Source organism: Palaemon carinicauda, chromosome 3 (assembly GCF_036898095.1).
Source record: "Palaemon carinicauda isolate YSFRI2023 chromosome 3, ASM3689809v2, whole genome shotgun sequence".
Lineage (NCBI taxonomy): Eukaryota > Metazoa > Arthropoda > Malacostraca > Decapoda > Palaemonidae > Palaemon > Palaemon carinicauda.
Genome location: NC_090727.1, coordinates 70,058,243 through 70,076,703, shown reverse-complemented (window position 1 = coordinate 70,076,703; position 18,461 = coordinate 70,058,243). Strand labels below are relative to the sequence as shown.

The 18,461-nt window shown below is 40.4% G+C and overlaps 4 long non-coding RNA genes across 18 annotated transcripts in view; 2 read left to right on the top strand and 2 right to left on the bottom strand.

Annotated features, from left to right (window-relative positions):
- The window catches only part of LOC137638319 (uncharacterized), a 1,154,758-nt gene that overhangs the window by 268,560 nt on the left and 867,737 nt on the right, over positions 1-18,461 (bottom strand). The gene's annotated exons all lie outside the window — the stretch shown is intronic.
- Positions 1-18,461, top strand: part of LOC137638322 (uncharacterized) — an 838,879-nt gene that overhangs the window by 453,710 nt on the left and 366,708 nt on the right. The gene's annotated exons all lie outside the window — the stretch shown is intronic.
- Positions 7,466-12,490, top strand: LOC137638326 (uncharacterized). The gene is made up of 3 exons (XR_011044057.1): positions 7,466-7,514; positions 9,306-9,663; positions 11,119-12,490. It is a non-coding gene; the product is annotated as an uncharacterized lncRNA (long non-coding RNA).
- The window catches only part of LOC137638325 (uncharacterized), a 36,902-nt gene continuing 29,558 nt past the window's right edge, over positions 11,118-18,461 (bottom strand). Inside the window, exon 3 of the long non-coding RNA XR_011044056.1 lies at positions 11,118-12,392. This is a non-coding gene — a long non-coding RNA (uncharacterized lncRNA). The remainder of the gene's footprint in view (positions 12,393-18,461) is intronic.

The following is an 18,461-nucleotide window of genomic DNA, read 5'->3' as shown; positions in this document are numbered from 1 at the left end:
TCCAATGTTAAGTACCATAGTTTGTTTTGACAGTATTTTATTGTACCGGGCTTTTGTTTTATATCCAGTATAGTCTGTTTTATTATTCCCGTCTGGCCTTTCATGGCGGCCATTGTTTGTTCGCTGTTTGGGAATTCATCTTTGTCTGCCCGTTTAGTACTCTCACTTAGGTTCTTGGTTAAGTCCCTGGCCTTATGCCTTTAGAACCGTTATTATTTTTTTTTTTTTTATTTTTTTTTTTTTTTTTGTGTATTTATACTCATGGTACTTTTTGCTAGTAAGTCCAGCCTACGAACGAGATAGCGATTTAGCTTTGTATTTGTTTAGTGCCCGCCCCTCCGAGGCGTTCGTCACTCGACTGTGCTATTTATTTTAAGTTTTAGCAGTTGCTATTCTTCGATCGTAGTGTTTTATGGATGTACAGGTTTATTTTATACGTTTATAATAGTGTTGTGTGTTTTTTAGTCCTGTTTTTGTGTTTAAGAGAGCGAGAGCTTGGGGTCCCCGTTTTCTGTTCGCAGTCACGAGTTACCCCTTTCTCTCGTTTTCTTTCTTAGCTCCAGTGGGGGAGCGGATTTCCCGTTTTCCGTTTTGTGCGTTCAGCGGGTTCTCCCTCCCTCACCTCTCCCCCTCTGGGTGGATGATAACTTACGAGTTATTTATTTTTCGTGACTTTTCAATTGTTAGCGTTATTTTGGTCCGTGTTTCGTCCTCTCCCCGTTACGGCTCGGGAGTAGTTATGAACGTTTTCCACTCCGCCTTGAGTTATACTCCGCCATGAGGGATTCTCAATAACTTTCGTTCTATTGTTATATTTATATTGTTTACTACATGAGACGGGCTTCATATTGTTTAGATACGACCCTCCGGTGGCCCTTACTTCGGTCTCAGGCCACGGCCATATCCACAATAGCCTTTGTTATTACAACTGTTTGTTATTCACAATAATTATTCAGGACCTTTCTTCTCCCTCCGGCCTCACCGGAGATCGTAAATACGCTTTACTATAATCTAAGCTTTAGTCTTTAGCTGCGGCTTAGCTTTTTATCTTTCACAATTGAATTATTAGCCACAATTGAATTATTCAGGGCATCTCATTATCCTCCGGCGTCACCGGAGGTCGCCCAAACACTTTACACTGAAAGTTGCCTTGGCTAATTAGCTAAGGCTCCTTTATTCAGGACATTTCATTACGATCCGGCCTCACCGGAGCTCCGGCTTCACCGGAGATCGCCCATACACTTCACACTTATATTTGCCTTGCCTTTAGCTAAGGCTGGTGTTTATATTTATTTTAAGGGCATGTCACTGCTTCCCCGACCCTTGGAGGTCGGCGGATTGCTTTAAGCTTATTATCCTTATGTCATTAACAGACATTGGGTGCATTACAAATATACAGACAATTGAATATTAAAGTGCCAACAATGGTATGGGGCGGTATCAACTTAAAGTTAATAGTCAGTTGTTTGGTCAATGCAATATGGGTGCTTAGGTAATTCAGTGAGTGCCAGAACTCTAAAATAATAGGTTTTTTATCCCTTATCAGAGTTTCAAGCAACACCAGACTCGTCTCCTTTCTTTTACAGAAGGCCCGTTGTACTGCTGAAGGATGCTCTGCCTCGTTCAGCGACCCCGTTGGGCATGACCTCTGCCGGTCTCATGCTCACTGCTCCATTCCCTTTATCCAGGAACCGGGACAGGCCCAATACCCAGTGTGGTTCCCGGATTTGTGCTCGTTCTGTTACGAGTTGTCGTCAGTTCTGCTGAATGATGATGTAAGTGGGTTTTCCCTTTGTTCCTTATTTCTCGTTGGCAGACACTAATATAGACATGAATATGATATACACAGTATATTTGGGAGGGCAAACCCCCTCCTCCATCACTAATCACTGCAAATCTTACAGGCCGATGATGTCTCTCTTCGGTCAGCAAGGGCTACTCTTCGTCCGTGGGTGTCGGGCTTTGGCAGGAATGCCCCGTCTGGCGCACCCTATCTCCTCGATGGGGATATGGCCTCCCGTCTCTTCCCAGGCTCGACTACTGCTGCAGTCTCTCCTGACCTTGCTGCCCCTTTAATTGAAGAAGTCAGGGCTACCATTTCCGTGGAGGACGAAACCCTCGTACCGATGGACATGGCTGGTCTGGATATAGACGTAGAACCCAGGGACGAGCAGGTAAGTGGTGCCGAGTTGGTGGAAACCCTTTTCTCTCCTACTCCCTCTTCTACCTCTTCCTTTCTAGGTTTTGATAACTCTAAGGCTTCTCCTCGGGATCCCTCTGCCTCCGTACGACCCAAGGTGAAGCCACTTCGAACTTATAAGACTTCAGCTTTGCCAGTATCAACGTCACCGGTCCCCGGACCCTCGACAGCTCCTGATATTCATATTGCTCCTCGTAAAACCACTACTCCTAAGAAGTCTAAGTCTACCAAATCCAAGAAAAAACCAACGGGTGACTTTCAGGTACCCTGGGCTGATCTCCTCCCCATCCAACTGATCAAAGGATTGGTCAGGGATCAAGTTCAACATCACTCTGGTGCAATAACAGAGATTAAGGATATGATGGCTACTCTGATCCGCGCCGGAACTCAGTTCCCTCCCCCTTCTGCCCCAGACGCATCGAAGCTGCCGCCCTTCGATAAAAACAATCCTTGGCGGTTTGCTTTGCATGCTCCATTCGTAGATGGCTCCCTAACTCTGGAGGGCATGGGCACCCGCCCTCTAGAGGACCTGGAGTTCTATCCCCCGGGCCTAGCATTCCCGTTCAATGGTTTTGTACGGTTAAAGGAACATGCATTGGTCCGTATGGACAAGGTACCGAAGGAAACGGTCATATTTCCAAAAGAGCAGGCCCAGGCTATCTGGGCCAGAACACTATCAGAGTGGGGGTGTATTAACTCCAAGCTCACCCCTCACAAAGGTTCCTACACTATTTTTACGACAGCGGCCTCCATCTCTTTGCCGCTCATAGACAAAGTCACAGAGCTGACTATACAGGCCATCAAAGAAGGCTCTTCCATGCCGGCTCTCAAGGAGACGGACCCCACCTCTTTGCTTATTCCGGGTTCCTCGGCAGCCTGGGATGCTGCGGCCTCTACCTTCACGGTGGGGAAACTAGACCCGGACTGTGCCTCTACTCTTTTCTCTGAGAAGCTTCCCAGATTAATAGAGAGTCTTCTCAAAACTGAGTTCGAGACCCGTACTAGACTTGCTAGGTCTCTCCAATCCATCACCTCCATGGAGTCCCTTGCATCTCTTTACCCAGAGGAAACGCTGTTCAGAGTCGCCACAAAGAACCAGCTGCTATCCTACCAAATAGATCTCCATGACTTCTGGTCAGCTCGGGTTAGTTGCAGGAAGTTCGTTCTGTCGGAGGCCACCATCAGGCATGAGCCGAACAGACTGATAGCTTCCTCCTGCTGGGGTAAGACCCTCTTCCCTCAGACCGAGGTGGATAAGGTTCTTCAGGACGCAGCGAGGGCAAACCAGAATTTGCAGGTAAGGTGGGGTCTCTCAGCCAAAAAGAGGTTCGAACCCCAGAGACACACGTTCTTCAAGAAGAAGATGAGGTTTAGTCCTTACAAAGCGGCCCGGGGTACCTCGTCCCCACAGCCTTCCGCGGCCTCGACTTCTCGACAACAGGCGCCTCCTCAGCAGGTAGTCTACCTCGCTGCTCCCCCTGGTACACAGCCCAACCCCTCTTGGATGCCCTCACCTGCATACAACCCTGCCTATGAACCCTCCGGAGGCCCAGAGCAAGGGGTTCCCGTGGAGGGAGGGGCCCTAAGTTCACTCCCTCCCAATGATGTGATGCCGGTAGGAGGGAGACTTTATCACTTCCGGGATCATTGGACCTTCAGTCCATGGGCTCACAGCATAATATCAAGGGGCTTGGGTTGGAAATGGTCACAGGGATCCCCTCCTCCACCGGTGACCTTCTTCCAGAGACCCACTCCCATCCTGGAAGAGTACACTGCGGAGTTACTCAAGAAGAGAGCAATCAAGCGGGTTCGATCCCTGAAATTCCAAGGCCGCCTGTTTACAGTCCCGAAGAAAGACTCGTCGGCGTTGAGGGTAGTTCTGGACTTGTCGAAGCTCAACTCTTACATCCTTTGCGACAAGTTCCGTATGCTGACTATCTCTCAGGTACGGACCTTACTTCCCCGTGGGGCCGTCACCACCTCTATCGATCTTACCGACGCCTATTATCATGTCCCAGTAGCTCGAAACTTCTCTCCTTACCTAGGCTTCCGTCTCGGCAAGAGAGCCTTCGCATTCAAAGTCATGCCCTTCGGTCTCAGCATTGCCCCCAGGGTATTCACGAAACTGGGGGAGACGGTGCTCGAGCAACTCAGACACCAAGGGATACAAATCGTCGCCTATCTGGACGATTGGCTCATTTGGGCCCAGTCGCACCAAGAATGCAAAAGAGCTACGTCGAAGGTACTCCATTTTCTCGCCAAACTGGGCTTCCAAGTCAACCTCCGGAAGTCCCGCCTACAACCATCAAGCCTCTTCGAATGGTTAGGCATCCGTTGGGACCTCTCAAAGCACAAGCTCTCCCTTCCTCCCAAGAAGGTGAGGGAGATAGCTTCCAAGGTCAGGAACTTTCTCAAACACAAACAGGTGTCCAGAAGAGCTTTAGAACGAGTCCTCGGCCTACTCCAGTTTGCCTCGCTGACCGATCTCCTATTAAAAGCCAAACTCAAAGACATCAATCGAGTTTGGAGAAAGAGGGCGACAATACCTTTAAGAGACAAGACCTCGAAGATCCCCTCTGTCTTGAAAATGAGACTACAACCATGGTCCGATCGGAGGAACCTCTCCAAGTCGGTTCCTCTACAGTTCCCCTCTCCACAAGTGACAATTCATACCGACGCGTCTCTGAGTGGTTGGGGGGGTTACTCCCAACATCAGATGTTTCAGGGCTCTTGGTCACCCGCCATGAGACAGTTCCATATCAATGTTCTCGAAGCCATGGCGGTGTTCTTGACCCTGAAGAGAATCTCCCCTCCGAGGTCGACCCACATCAGAGTAGTCTCAGACAGCACGGCCGTAGTCCACTGCCTCAACAGGGGGGGGGGTCCAAATCACCCAACCTGAATCAGATCCTGGTCACTATCTTCACCTTGGCAGCCGACAAAGACTGGTTCCTGTCAGCAACTCACCTAGCAGGAGTCCAGAATGTGATAGCAGACGCATAATCCAGGACGAGCCCACTGGAATCGGAGTGGTCCCTGGACATGCACTCCTTCCGGTGGATACTCAGGCTGGTTCCAGGTCTCCAGGTAGATCTATTCGCGACCCGACTCAATCACAAACTCCCATGTTATGTGACACCGAACCTGGACCCTCAGGCTTATGCCATGGACGCATTAACCCTGGATTGGAACCATTGGCAGAAGATCTTCTTATTCCCTCCAGTGAATCTTCTACTGAAAGTCTTGCACAAACTCCGCTCCTTCAACGGGGCAGTAGCTTTAGTGGCACCTCACTGGCCAAAGAGCAGTTGGTTTCCTCTCCTCCTCGAGTTGAAACTCCGTCCCTTCCGGATCCCATTCCCCAAACTGACCCAGGTGGTCCAAACACGGACTGTGTCAGATTCCTCAAGGATAGCCAAAACCCTAACTTTGTGGATTTCATGAAGTTTGCGGCACGTAGGGACGCAAACATCGACCCAGATAATGTCCTCTTTATAGAATCAGACAAAAGGGACTCAACGATTCGCCAATATGATTCGGCGGTTAAGAAACTAGCGGATTTCTTAAGGACTTCAGACCATTCGGTTATGACTCCTAATTTAGCCATCTCCTTCTTTAGGTCCATTTTTGACAAAGGCCTAGCAGCTAGCACTATAACCACCATTAAGTCAGCTCTGAGGAAAGTCTTCCTGGTTGGGTTTAACATTAACCTGGCGGAGTCTTATTTCTCATCTATTCCAAAAGCATGTGCTAGGCTTCGACCTTCGGTCCGTCCTCAAAAGGTCTCTTGGTCTCTAAATGATGTCCTCAAACTGGCCTCCGACACGGACAACGAATCCTGCTCTTATATCACTCTTCTTAGGAAGACTTTATTTCTAACAGCTTTGGCCTCGGGTTCCAGAATCTCAGAACTAGCAGCTCTCTCACGAAACTCAGAGAACATGGATTTCCTCCCTTCAGGTGAGGTACTTCTTTCACCAGACAGGGCGTTCCTAGCTAAGAACGAGGACCCCCAAAATAGGTGGTCCCCTTGGAAGATTATTCCTCTTCTCCAAGATACTTCTCTATGTCCGGTCACCACTCTCAGGGCCTTTTTAGCCAGGACTGCTACCCGATCGTCTGGCCCCTTGTTTATCAGAGAACAAGGAGGTACCATTTCCATACGTGGCATTAGGCAACAGATCCTATACTTCATTAAACAAGCCAATCCGGGATCATTTCCCCATGCTCATGATATCCGATCGATAGCTACCTCCATCAACTATTTCCAGAATATGGACTTTGATAACCTTAAGAAGTACACGGGTTGGAAATCTCCTATGGTCTTCAAACGCCACTATCTAAAGAACTTACAGGCTCTTAAATACCCAACGGTTGCAGCTGGGAGCCTTATCTCTCCCCATTGATCTTTTGTTCTTCCTTTCATCCATCTCTTCTCTTCTCCCTCCTACCCGCCACTCGCACCACGACGCCGCTTCCTTGGTGGTTCGTTAGCCCTAAGTGTATTACATATTAGGTTAATATGATTGTAACTATTATTGTTTTCCGTTGTTATAAAGTTGGGATATTCTTAGCCATGTCAGTTTTGTTGCATGTTTTTCCTCTGATACTCAGAGGTTTCCTTGTTATCATGTTTGTTTATCCTTACTCTCACTATGCCCTGTGGCTAGTTTATATTTTATGCCTACTTACCTTAATTATATATGATTTTCTTTACATGGTGTTGTTTCTCTCCCCTTATTAATTAGTAGTTATTGTTGGGCTTGGAAGGCATTCTCTGGTACATTTTCACCGGGCGCCACAGGTTCGACCCAGAAAAGGGATTTTGACGAAGGAAAAATCTATTTCTGGGGAGAGACCTGTGGCGCCCGGTGAAACCCTTCCCCTTATTTTACACGATCCCACCCTTTCCTTTCCAAGCCATCATGGCCAATACAGAAGGATGTTGTTCAGATGGCGCTCGCGTCGTGGCGTGGGTGGTGCGGCGATGGGGGTGTGTCTAGGGCCTCTGTATCGGCCCATCCCTTTGGCGAAGGAATTAACTAAATGGAAGACAACCTGTGAATAGTGGATTTCACGCGCCTTTGCTTTATACACGACACCCAAAAGGTGCTCGCGCGAGGGTTGTAACCTCAGCATTCCATGCTTTTATCTTTCTCTGGTATAATTGGAAGGTTTTTATCAGAAAAGATATACAAGAAGGACTTTTCACCGGGCGCCACAGGTCTCTCCCCAGAAATAGATTTTTCCTTCGTCAAAATCCCTTTTTTGGATAGCGTTTATAAAGCTGGAGGATTTGGAATTTTTTACGTTAGTAAGTGTGCAAGTTTTTATAAAGTATTCATAGTCTTCTAATGATGTACTTGCCAGTCCTAATATATGCAATATTTCTGGTGAAATTTATTATGGCAGCAAGCAGTGAGGAGCAACCTGTATAAAAAGAAACTCCTTGAAAATTTGGTTCATACATTAATGGCTGCTTCTCAACCTACTTTAGTTTCCACAGTTGCTTCTTTCAGTAAAGGTTGAGGAAGGAGGAGGATTTTGCTTATCTCTTATTTAATAAGATGGATCCTGTAGAACATAATTTAAGACTACATGATTGTAGTGAATTCTTATTGACATAAGATGGATGAGGATCGGTAGCAGATGGGTATTAAATGACCTCCCAGTTCCCTTTGATGTAATGACCTAGAATTATAAATCCAATACAATCTAGAATAGTTGTTTTAGGCCAATAGCACCTTTTTGATTTTGAGGTCTAATTTAGAATAATATTGTAGCCGCAACTTGAAGGACCTTAAATTGTTTAAACTTGTCAGTTTTAACTTTAATAGTTTTTTTTTTTCTTGACCACTTAGAAAAAAGTACACTGCTGATGAATGTTGGATAACTAATGCTAAATGTAAAATACACTTATATAAGGCTAGAAATACAAGGAATTACTGATAAATTAAAGACATACTTTTATGTTAATCTGTCATTTTATAGTTTAAAATTTAAATGGTTCTTGATTTGTTTCAAAATGCCTAGGTTACCTTTTAAGCCATATTTAACATGAGTACACATATGCCTCTGTCTACCTTTTGGAATTTAGCTTAATTTATAAAGCTTAGTGTGAGAGATCACTTGAAGGGTATTAAAGGGTGCAGGTTATTTCGACTTAGGCTGCAGTTTAGCATTACATTTTCAAATATATTTAGGTTCTTGATTTAAAAATCAAATATAAATTATATGAAATACTTTGTCTTCATTTTAATGAAAGCTGATTTTTTATTTTAATTTCCAAATCTTGTATAATTAACTCCAACTTCTAAATAATTTTTAGATAACTAGGCTCTACATTTTACTCCCAGAATTTTATACTAAATTTAATTTAATTAATTTTACAATAAAGGAAATAAGCAGTTTTAAATGAAATATCACACTAGTTTCCTTTGTTTTGACTGCAATTTTCTTGGATAATTAACAATATTAAATGAACTAACGTAACCTGTCATTGGAGATGCAGACGAGTAATAGCTGCTTTTATTCTTTATTTAGTCTTACATAGGTGTCAAACACTTTTACACCTGATCTTAGACATTTAAATTGCTGCCACACAGCTATCAAATTGCATTTCTACTAACTCCCCATCTGTATCATAGCACACAACAAGGTTGTGGTGGCCGATGTGGTAACATCCCTGACTGGTGAATGCCAGACTAGGGTTAGAGTCCAACTCAAAATAGTTAGTTCCTTTTCTTGGTGCAACCTCACCATGCTTGTGAGCTAAGGAGGGGGGGGGGGGGGGTTTGGGGGACCTTATAGGTCTATCTGCAGAGTCATTAGCAGCCATTGCCTGGTCCTCCTTGGTTCTAACTTGGGTAGAGAGGCGCTTGGTGACCATGTGTGTACATGGTCAGTCTCTAATGCATTGTCTCTTGCTGTGTCTTATTAGTATTGTCAGACCCTATCGGGTTGTAAGTATAATAATGTACTGTAGGTTGTAATTTATCTTATTGTAATAGTCAAAAAAAGAAATTATAAAAAAAATTGAGAGATTAGAGTTGTATTTGAGCATAATTATTCCCGGTAAAACTAAAAAAAAAAATTTTTATTTCAGGTTGCAGAACTACAAGGTCTGGCATTTTTGAAAATACAATACCTCAGTCATGGACAATGCAGGATAAAGTCTTGTTGTAAGAGGAATTTAAAAAGCCCACAATGACCAGGATTTCTTGATAGAACAAACTTGAACAATAGAATATTTTCAGCTAGTACAGTGGTAATGTGTTTGCCTAGCATTTCGCATGGCAATAGATCGATCCCCGCCCAGGACCGTGAGTTTAAGCTGTTTACTGGGGAGGCTACTGCTGTGGTAGGGCACCACAGTCAGGGGTTGGGCTTCCCGGCTGACGTTCTGGTGAGCATCTATTCTGATGGAACCGGAACTGAAACCAGTCACCTTTAACCTTTATTTGGTAAGTGTGTAAAATCTGTTTTCACTCGCTCAGAGACAAGTTGCCATTTGCTCATTCATGGGTTATGAAAATATTTTAGAAAAATTAAAACAAAATTTTAGATAAATGAATATTTCACTTGCAGAATTCCTGTTTATTTTAAGTCTAAAAATCTATGCAATGAAAATCTAGAATTGGTGGTGTAATGAAAGATTTCCAATTGAAATTAGCTTAAATTATTTAATAAGATTTTATTTGACCCTGTAGATAATAATACTTACACGATTGTAGTGTATTCATAATGCCCTAAGATGGACCCTCGAGGGCCAATAGCTGATGGGTACTAAATAGCATACCAGGTCCCTTTGATGTAGTGGTCTTAAATTATAAATACAATAAAATAATTTCTCTTGGCCAATACAAGCCCTTTGCCTTTATGGTCTATTTTAGAATATTGTAAAGCTTAATTTGAAAAACCTTAAATAATCTAAATCTGTTTTTCTTGACCACTTCGAAAAAAATGCAGTTTACATTTCAAATTAACTTTCCATTTACCAGGAAAGTGCAGTTATATCAAGTAAGAAATAATGCAGTATAATTTGAGGACCTACTTTTTAATTATACTGTCATTTTACAGTTAAAAACTTAAATGCCAAATTTAGATTTTTATATATTTGTTGCAAAATGCATAGGTTAACTAATGTTGAATGCAAAGTACAGTTTTATAAAACCAGAAATAACAAGGAATTACTGATGATATGAGTACCTATTTTATAATAATTAGTTATTTTACGTTGCTCAAAATTTAAATGCCAAATTTAGTATGTAATATTTGTTGAAAAATGCATAGGTTATCTTTGAAGCCATGTTTATAATAAGAGCACAAACACATTCCTGTCTACCTTTTGGAATGTAGCATATTACTTAAAGGGTATAGGTTATTTTTAAAATATACATGTATTGTCTTAAGCTGCTGTTTAGCTTTAGTTTCAAATATGAAGGCAAATTTGCCTTCATTTTACCGACCAGAGTATTTTTCTTAATTTCCAAATCTTGTAAAATTAACCCTATCTTGTAAAATCTTTAACTTTATAACATGTATACTAAAGCTATCCAAAGGCTGTCCGTATTTTACTCAGTTTGTACTAAAAACCATTAATTAATTTAATATAAAATGAACGAATCGGTTTGAAGTAACATACAGTATTGCGTGTTTTAATCATCATGGGCAATTAACTAAGAAACTAAATATTGTTGTTGAGGCATACAAGTAAATAGTTTACTAGTTCTTTTATTCTAAATTAGCAAATGGGTTTTACAAACTCCTCAGTTGTATAATTTTACACTCCAGACTATATAGTATAGAGTATCTTGATACATTATCATGTACAGGATTCAGATTTTATTAGGTTTTATAATTCACGTTTGCATAAAATGAAAATTTCTGGTGAAACTAGCTCTTCTTTTTTTTCTCAGGTTGTAATGCCAGTTGGCTTGGCCTCTGAAGTCAGTACAAATTGATAATGAAGATACAGTACACTGAAGATGCAGTACAAATGGATAATAATTACGTTAAAATAAACAGCCCGCTTCAAGTTGCAACATTATGTGAGATGAAGCTGACTTATGGAATCTTATCAATTGTGTAAGATACATTGATGTATTTGCCTTGATTATTTGGTAAGTGAATGTTGTTATCACACGGAGGCAAGGTAATGATCACTCTTGGATAATTAGAAAAAAAAAAATAGATCTTCACTTTGAGAATTCATGGATAACTAGAAATATTGAATGAGAAATTTTATTGAGTTTTATTAAATTTACTGTTCTATGCTACATCTTGTACATCTTGTGCACAGTTTTGTGAGAATTTAAGTTTGTGTTTAACCAGTTAAAGTTTCTGTTCTAATTTTTGAGAGGGGGGTTTATCCATTCTCATAACAGGTTTCCTTCAAAATATTTTTCTTGAAGAGACTTTCCAACTTTCTTTCATATATGTCTCATTAATGATGGAGAACTTGAATAATTCTCTTCCCACTACCCCTGGGTTTTTCTGTATTAATTCTCTCTGATTAAATCTCTCACTCCAATGGTGGTGAGGCTGTCTTGGTAATCCCCTTTGGTGGAGAAAATTTTCCTCCAGTTCCTGGTTTCTTTGATTCATAGTGCTTTTCTTCTGTTTTTAGTGCTTTCACCTTTTCTCTGTGTTATTCTGTTTTCTCATCTCTCCTTCTTCCCTATGGTGTTAGGATTTCTTCTCAACTCCCTTTCCTTGTTAATCACATCATGGTGAAAAGAACTTATCCCTCAAACAGGCTCTTCTGTCTCTTAAGCTATTCATTACACCTTTGTCTCTGGTGATACTTTTCTGCCTTAAAGGGTCTCCTAAAGTTTCCTTTTGGTTGATTTTTCAGATCAATATCCATTCCACGTGTGTAACAGTTAACTTGAGTGATTAGCTTCTTCTTATGGTAACCTGTGGTGCTGTGGTAATTGCCATTCTCTATTCTTTGGTGACTATTCCGTATTAATTTCAGGCAAGTAAGCTTTGTTTCTTTGATACTGGAGATTGAACTTGTGTAGTAGAAGACTTTTATTGGCCACTTTTCATTATTTCACCAAACTTCTTTTTACACTATACTCGCTTAGTGATAAAGGATGCTTCAACAGTACTCCGTTTAATTCATCGTTGTTGTATAAATCCTTCATGTGTGTATTGTGATGTGGTTTGTTCCCTCATTACACATAATCTGAAAAATAAATTTATAAAAATTAGGGTTCTATTTTCTATAAAAAACTAAGGTTGCTATGTAAAATTTTACTGATTTAATAAAATATCCATTCGTAATATTTTAATTTCATTTATAAATTATTCCTCATATTTCTCTGTTGATAAATGATGGATACTATACTGGAAATTTAAGATTGTAACTGGTTCAATAAATGCAATGCAACTTCCACAATATATGATTTACTTGGCGACAAGATGGCAAGTATAGTGCAGTCATTAATTACATATTTGGAGCTATAGCAGCACCTAACATTTTATATTGTGGATTGAAGTGTCAATATAGCTTCTAATAAAACCATCACTCAAAACCTCCAGGTCCTTTTTCTGACTTCTAGATCTGAAAACATCAAAGAGCACAAAATAAGCAAACAAAATAATTGGTGTAGGTGTCGAGGAATGAGCCTTGTATCAAATCATAAAGCCACCTCATATAACCTAGAAGACTATTTGACACATTAAAAAAAGGAAGTGAAGTGGAGGCTAAAAAAAGGAAGTGAAGTAGACAGCCTCCATGTGGTTTTGGATGAAGCACCCTCTACTGATTCTTAGTATATTGGTCCTGTGACCCCTAATCTCCCTGGTACACTCCCAACAAATGCTCTAGAGATCTTGTAATCCATTCCTCTAGACATGCTGCTGTTCAGAAGGTACCCAGAACTTTTCTCAATAATGAGTTGGGTGATGATACAGATCTAAAGAAATTCGATTAAAGTTCAACCATAATTATAGAGCAATAGGGTCACAAGCTTGTCTACACTACATCCTGTATAGACCTAATTGGTAGTGTCTGTTGTCTGCCTAACTAATCCACCTCCGAACCGTATTACAGTATAGTACTTCCGTTATCCGCAACAGGGATTCTGAACTGATTTCCCCTTCCTTGCCTCCTAATGTAGGCCAGTCCTGTCATGTTCTCAAATAATTGCATGCTATCTCCATTACCAGAGTCCCAGGCCTAAAGAGCCTTGAGCACCACCAATAGTTCAAAGCAACTATACAGATTCTCAACTCTACAATCTCCCTCGCATATTAAGAATGTCAATACTGTAGTCGCTTCTCAATCTTCCTGGGAAGCATCCATGAAAAGAGATGGCCAGAAATAGTTCTTCTGACATTCCTATAGCAAACATTCCTTTAGCAAAATATGGATCATCCCACAAATTCACCAGTTGTAGTTAGTTCTGCACCACTGTAAGACAAATCGTGCCTACATTGGAAGTTTTATCCTGATGGTGACCAAGAAATAACTAGAAATCCCTCATATTCAAGCGACCAGTCCGGAACAAATTTCTCCAGAGATCCATGCTTCTAGGTAACCTCATCCACATCCGAACTGTCGATTCTTTCATCTTGAAATTCTCAAATAAATTAATAAGTGATTGAACCCTAATTTTTTGTGGAATACCTTATTGTAACATGCTATTATCATCCCAAAACATAGAATTCTTTGAGCAGAAAACAAAAATCTCAATATTGTTGACAAGGTCATTCAAAATTATCCAGTAATCCAGGTACAAAATTAAAGGCCCAGAAACCTCAGCCATATCATATTTATAGCCATCACTCTGGTGAACACGAAGGCTGTCCCGAGATCAAAACGCAGACCCTTAAACTAATAAATCTTTGATCCGTTCATAAAGTTTTATTGAATCCGGATGCAGAGGAATATGAGATTAAATTTAATTTCATCAAATACATCTAATCGTATCATTATTCCCATGAAAGTTGAGGGAGATAACATTGAAAACTTTGTGAGAGCTAAATATCCTATTCATAACAAAGAAACCTAGAACCTTTTGACACCTTTGGAACTAGGAGTAACCAGTTGTAAAATCCTTGGGAGGGATCAAAGACAATACAGTATCACTTTCTGTGCTATAACTTTATAATCTTGAATTTCAAAAGATGAGCTTTGACCAGATTATTTAAATAACTTGGAAAAGGAGTGGTTCCTTTAACACAGAAGGATTGGGGGAAAGAGGAATTTGAATAGGACACAGGGTCAGGGTGAATGTTCCCCAAACCTGATATAGTGAGAAAACCTACCCGCTACCAGGAACTTCATGGAAAGGACCATTGTTTGGATTTTCTATAAGACTGATCCTATTGCCACATCAACCAGGCCCTTTGGGGCTTACACTCTAACAAAAGTCTATCCGTTTCAAAAAGACTCCTTGGAGGAACAGAAACAGCAACTACTGCATAGCATGGCAGGGAGAACATTCAAGCCTTGACAAAATCAACCCCAATAGCATCGCTGCATTCTGGAGACCACCTAAGTTATCTCATTATCAATCTATTCAATATGGAATCCATTATAGAAGTAAATTTCTGCTCATTGGACACACACCCAACCATAGAGGAGCCTAGTTATTCCTCTATGTTCTTCAAAATAAGTCGCAAACACTGCAGAAGCCTCCAGAGACCCATCAAAGTTGCTCTCTCAAAAGAGGTTTATCATCTAATGCAGAAGCCTCCAGACCCATCTAAAGTTGCTCTCTCAAAAGAGGTTATTCATCTAATATTCTTATATTAGATGAATAACTACAAGTTTTCTTTCGAGTTTCAAAAGAAAGCTCCAACCATACTCTCTACTGTATTTTCTATTGTCAATGAACTTGAAAAGCCTGTATTCATAACTTCCTTTTGTCTACATTAATAATAGAATCAAAAGAATATATTTTGGGGCAATAACAAGGTTAGGCAACATAAGTTTTATAAATTAAAGAACACTTTTGCAGTAGATATCTCGACAACATACACTAGCAAAAACTGAAAAGAATAAACAAATTAATGCCCCTAGACATCCACTCCACAATCCATCAGGAAGCAAGGCGAAAACTGAAATCCTGCAAAAGCTTCGCAACAGTGGATGTACTACAACCACTCCGGCAGCTGCTCACACACTAAAAAGGTGGTGAGTAAGTGACCACTAGACCCATATTGCTCAGATGAAGACCTGAGAGAGGCTAAAGACAATGCGCTCCTATGGGAACATTGGTGCGATAAGATATGATGACGAATATGCGAGAGTCGGAATTGGTAGGCTTCTTTTCTACATGTAACATCAATTTATGCACCTTATGTGAAAATATTAGGAAACTACGGAGTATAGACTATCTTGAAAGGAGCAGGATTTGAGGATATAGCAGAATCAGAATTATCAGAGCATACCCACGAAGTCTCTACTCCAGATATTCTGCAATAACTTTTCATCCTTAAGAAAGTAGATAACTCATCCGAGTCTATCTCTTCTTCCGTAATACCCTCATCTTCAGGATCTTCCAAATTGTAACCTTCAATTCTTTCCTTTTGTTTAATAAAAGTCAACTCTGATAATGTGCCATGTACCAACAGAACTCTATAACTGGTTTAACAGAAGTGCTAGGCACAACTTATGATAGCATGGATTCAAAATAAGGTAGGTTACGCTTGGATTACTGTCTTTTCCCGAAGGCTCACGGGCCTCATTTGATTGCACAAAAAGAAAAATCAAGAAAAAGCTTACAACCTCATTACTATCAACCTCCAATATTATTCTTATTACTAGGTTAAGCAAGATGCTGCGAGCCCAAGGGCTCCAACTGGGAAAACAAGCCCAGTGCCAGTGAGGAAAGGAAATAAATAACCTGTATAAGAAGTACAGAATACAGTATAGTAATTTTTTTACTGACCTTAGGATATTTTGTATTCTTTAGATCTGTCATATATAAACTATGGAGAGACTTATGTTAGCCTATTCAACATAAAAAAATTCGCTGCAAGTTTGAACTTCTGAAGTTCCACCGATTCAACTGCCTGATTAGGAATATTATTCCACAATCTAGTCACAGCTATAATAAATCTTGAATACAGTACTGTTTTGAGCCTTATGAAAGAGAGGGCAAGACTGTTAGAATAAATTGCATACCTAGTTTGTGTACTACATAAAAGATGGTACAGTCTGGGAAAATCTAAGTGCAAAGGATGGTCAGAATTATGAATGAATGAAGTATTTGAAGTTCTCTGGCATCCTGACATCATCAGAATTATGAAAAAGCTTGGGTAACATTCATAAAGAGCTAAATAAATGTGTGCAGTGCCAGAAATTAATATCCAGATCAGGAATAAGAAATTTAATAGAATGAAGTTCTTGTCCAACAAATTAAGATTAGAGTCAGCAGCTAAAGACTTGACAGACCATCACTTGAAGCAAGGTAGAATGAAAGAATTAAAACTTTTCTTCAGAATGCAGGAGACTGATCACCGAAAATATTAGAAGACTTTTTCAATAAGCCTATATTTTGTGCAATTGAACAACACATGTGCTTCTCATAAGTGAATTTGCAATCAAGAATCACACTTAAAATTTTAAATGAGTTGTAAATAGTTATAGAAACATATTCAATGCAGAGACCTAGATGTTGAGAAGTCTATGTTCTCAGCCCATTTACAACCATACTTTTGAATTTTGTTAAGGTTCAACTCCATGCCCCTTAATTTGTACTAAGTACTTGAATTAGCTAGATTCAGCAACACCACATCTACATTCAGGAGATGGAATTAACATAAAGACTAGGAACACCTCATATGTGATGAGCTTGTTTTTTAGGCCAAACTACATATGTGTATATAGTATGAAAAGTAATGGGTCAAGAACCCTACCCTGAGGAACACCAGACACAGGAAATATATAATATTGCACTGAAAACTTGAGAGAATTAAAAAAAAAAATAGTTTTGACAAAGGAAAAAACTTCTTTTTGGAGAGGTGCTTTGTGGTCTCCAAAGACCTGTCTGTGAAAGGCTACTAGAGGGACCAACATAAATACCAGAGAAATATTCTCCCCATTCCTCTAGGGCCAGCATATCAACATCTAAGGCACCGACATATTGTGTATACAAGACATCTAGCAAGTCACATTGTGTAAAAAAGACACCTTGCAAGTTACATTGTGTATAAAAGACACCTTGCAAGTTCAGGGTCTTTTATAAATTCACCTCCGTAGCTGAGAGTTGTCTGTTATGACTATCGTCATGCACGGCATCCCAGAAAGGAACCATTGCTCCAGTCCTTGTCAGTGTACCTACATCACAACAAAATCCTCAACCACCATTAAAGCTTTCGTCGTCCAACGATGCACAATGCACCTTTGAGGGAAGGCAACGACTGTCAGAAGAACAACATCCCTCCCCTTCATACTTAATGGCAGCTCCAATGAAGCACAGGAATGTCCAACAAAAGCCAACTCTTTCAGGGTTATGTTGACATAACCAAGCCACTATCTTTCGAGGGAATAAAGACCAAACTGGAATACTGTCTAATAGGAGGAAGAATGTAGAATGCACATACAATTGTCACCCAGTTAAAGTTATCAGAAAATACTGTAGATGCAAAACCTCTCCTCTTCCTTAATAGCTGTTGTACAAAAACCTGCCAACAAATTTATATAAAAGGAAAGTCAAAGATTAAAACAACATGTTGATGGCTCAAGGAGTACATCCGTACTTTCCAGCCATTGAAAACAAAGTGGGAGTTCAGCTTAGTAGCCTGTTGGCCGAGCGACGTTTCATCGCCACCCGCCAGTAACTATCACCACCTCGTTAGAAAGTTTTAACAATTGTACCCAGCTTCACTGAAAACATACTCTTATTAAACCATAATGGTTTGTATTCACGTAAGAATAAATGTAAACCATGAGCTTTTCTATGCTGGGGAAAATTTCTCTTCGTGTCAAAGTTATGTATGAGCGGACCAAATGTTCTTCATATGTGGTTTAAGTTAAACAGTAGTACTTATAACTTGTGAATTAAATAAACAATAAAGCATCAGCTAATACTATACATTTATTAGGCTTTTATCCAAACTCTTGCTAAGCAGCATCAACTTTAAATCATTTACACAGACAAACTATTTCCCACCCTTACTTATCTTGTTATTAATCCATACCCTCATACAAATTCACTTCCTACCGTGACTCACTGTAACTAAAAACCCTAATTAATCATAACAACAACATTACTGTACTACTGTATGTACTTAAGCACAT